The sequence below is a fragment of the Mauremys reevesii genome, unplaced genomic scaffold, assembly GCF_016161935.1.
Source record: "Mauremys reevesii isolate NIE-2019 unplaced genomic scaffold, ASM1616193v1 Contig27, whole genome shotgun sequence".
Classification (NCBI taxonomy): Eukaryota; Metazoa; Chordata; order Testudines; family Geoemydidae; genus Mauremys; species Mauremys reevesii.
Genome location: NW_024100837.1, coordinates 429,329 through 432,498, shown reverse-complemented (window position 1 = coordinate 432,498; position 3,170 = coordinate 429,329). Strand labels below are relative to the sequence as shown.

The following is a 3,170-nucleotide window of genomic DNA, read 5'->3' as shown; positions in this document are numbered from 1 at the left end:
CAGCGCTCTGGGGGGTTTATTGGTGTTTAACAATAAAAGGTCTCCAAATAGTCTGAGGGACAAGGCAAGGCCTTGCTCCTGCCTTTGCCGCTGTCTACGCAATCTTTTTTAGAGAAGGTTTAATTTAATACAGTAGGTTTTATTTAAAAAAATTTTTTTTTTACCTTAGAAATAACTTAAAACTCAAATCTAGTCTTCCCTGGCTTTGCTGGGGGGGCTCATAGATGCTTATAATGAGCTGTAGCACCTTGACCGAATAATTAAGTGTCTTGGATCTTTAACAAAGGTTTCATTTTTCCAAAATGTGAATTAGACATTGAAGTTTAATAGGAGTTAATTAAAAAAAAACAACCAGAAAACAAAGTTTTATTGAGTCTGCCTAAAAAAATTCCTTCCCTGTTTTTTAGATCAACTTTTACCTTCTTGGCTCTTGTGTTGTCAACATAACACTCATTATCCAGGCATCAGAGTCTTCCAGCCTAGACAGGATCTGAATTTCTAGTGTTAAAAGAAAACCAAGAAGTTTAAAAAACCTTTCAGGCTTTCTTTATCCATCATAAGGAGGCAAAAAGGGGCAAAGGCTCTTTAAAATACATTGTTTCAGTGAACTTTCTTGCCAACACATTCATTTTGCTAGGGCATTCACAGAAAGAGAACTGAAAAGGGACACAAATGCAGTGGATTCATTTATAAATTCAAAGAAATATAAGTGAAAAATATTTTGCAGTATTCACCTAGCTCTGCTCCTTAAAGTAGTACCCGCAGAAACCACTATAATCAGAGGCCAGCACAGTGCTGATTCACTCAGTTGTCTCGATTTGTTGATACTGTACAGTATGAATCAGATTTTATCTTTCACTTATTCCCTTCTTTTTGGCCTCAAAAATAAGATTCCAGTTTTTTATTCCCACAAACTACCTGGCAGATATCACAAAGGCAGAATTAAATGGAATGGGGAGGGAAACCAAGATTTCAGCAAGGTAGCACAGTCAAAGGTGAATGTCTGCAATTGTCTGGTTGACAGGGTCTGTCTGTGGGGCATTTTCACTCTAAGTTCATTGACAGCCAAAACTCTTATGCAGAGCAGAATGTGACGAATTGATTTTCCTTGCAACTTTCAGCTGCCCTTTGAATAAATGATAAGTCAAGGCCACAGTAAAAGAGTCCTTACCTGCTTTATCGCCACTTCTTTAATCAGCTCTGTCTCTGCAATATCTGCTCAATAGTGTCTGCTTTTCATTCTATCAGTTCTTCTTTTGGAAATCTGTCTTGAAGAACTATAACTCTGATTTCTTGGCCTGAACTCTAATTGCTGCAACTAATTTAGCCCACTGTTTCCTCCTTCATGTAACACTCTATTAGAGAAAGAGCATATTTCTGAACTGATTAAATTAAACACTTCCATATTTCCCTACTCATCATAATTTTAACTCAGAACTCATCTAATCAATCTTTGGCAAGAGAACTACAATGCTACACTAGATCTTGCCATTAAGATGAAATAGTCGTGTGGCTGAATTAAAGCTGAGTAAATTAGGTAGACTAAAATTTAGACTGTCTTTTTATTGTCTCTCATCCATCTCACCCTTAAATGTGTGCTTTTCAAGGCTGGCCATTTAACTCCCATCAATAATTCCCTTCATGTGCAACAGGAAAATTATCTGGCTGTCTTGAAAAGATCCTCTGCAGGGGGCTTAATTTGTATTTTAACAAAAAGCCTAACAAAGTCTGCTGATGGCGCCTAATATAGCCCTCACCCAATATAGTTACTGTGCACAGGTTGTGGTGGTAGTGAATCAGCAGGTGGTGTTCCTCAGTACTGGCAAGTATTAAGCTAATCATGTCGGGGGCACTGTGCTGAGGGAGGTGGTATCCCTTGGAGACGCAAAACTCTGGTTCTGATACTTCAGCTGAAAATTTCAATTATTTTTTCAAAACACAAAGAACCTGCCAAATGTCATGTTTGGGGGGGCTTGGGGGCTGAAAATGTTTCACTTTTCTGCCAATAATAATTTGTTTTTCAGTTTTTCTAATGACAAATCTTTTTTTTTTGTTTGTTTTTGTTTTTTTGAGGAAAGCAAACTCTTTCTGTGGGAAAAAAATCATTTTATTGGAAAAAAAAATTTGCATAAAAAAATTCTCTTGGGGGGAAATTTCCCAACAACCCTATTAACTACATACTGATTACCTAAATACCTTTGCATTTTCAATTGGATATTGCATTCTTCTTTACTCCCAGATGTAAATTATGGAACATAATGGTTGGTCCTGTTAAAAAGCTTCTGCTTTACTCTGAAGACGCAGCTATATTTCTATTTCAAATGTTTTCTGCTTTATATAGTTTTCAAATGACTTTGGGACCTTTAGGAATTATATATATTCACTAGTCTAGTCCTAGGGGTATTCAGCACCTTGTGGAATCAAAACATTAAGCTATAAAATATCATCATCATTGTAGTTCACTAACATCGGAAATGCTGTACAAAACATATTAAGTGGGCCCAATCCTCACAGGAGGCATTCCATGTCCTCATATGATTGACCCTTAAAATAGTAAGATATCACATTTATTGTAGCATACTAGCATTTTATAGCAGCTATACTATACACAACATCTTGGGTGTAGCAACTTATAAATACTATATAACTCTTTAAAAACAACAACAATCTTTTTTTCCAATGGCTAATACAATATTAATGTTTTTGCCTCAATGTCTAGAACAGAAAACACATTTTTTAACCCTTACAGGACAAAATGTACAGATATGCAAACAGATGTTTTGTAAAATACTCACTTCTTATGTGTTTGTTATTTGCTAAACATCTGAAAAATGCGTGGCAATATTTTCTGCATAAAATGAAGAACAAAAGCTGTTAAAATATTAGCGGGCGTGCCCATTTGAGACACAGAACAAGTTGTTGTAAGTGGCTTACTGCCAGCTTGTAACATAGACTGCAGTGCACTTATAAACTTTCAGAACTGATGTTTTGTGCATAAATGGAAGTCGCTGTAGCAAAGAAGAATGTCTGCATGTAACATTTTGCAGTCTTCTTTCTTTCATTTTGTGAGGCTCCAGCTTTACAAAAAAATAATGAAGTGCGGTCGACGTATACAAAAAAACCAGTTAAAAACAGTGAAGGTTGCTAAAGGCTAGTAATAACCCCCTCCA

At 36.2% G+C, this 3,170-nt stretch overlaps 1 long non-coding RNA gene across 1 annotated transcript; it reads right to left on the bottom strand.

Annotated features, from left to right (window-relative positions):
- Positions 1-390: 390 nt before the first annotated feature.
- Positions 391-2,848, bottom strand: LOC120393643. The gene is made up of 3 exons (XR_005592098.1): positions 2,796-2,848; positions 1,172-1,355; positions 391-498 (listed from the first exon to the last, which is right to left on the bottom strand). It is a non-coding gene; the product is annotated as an uncharacterized LOC120393643 (long non-coding RNA).
- Positions 2,849-3,170: the final 322 nt, after the last annotated feature.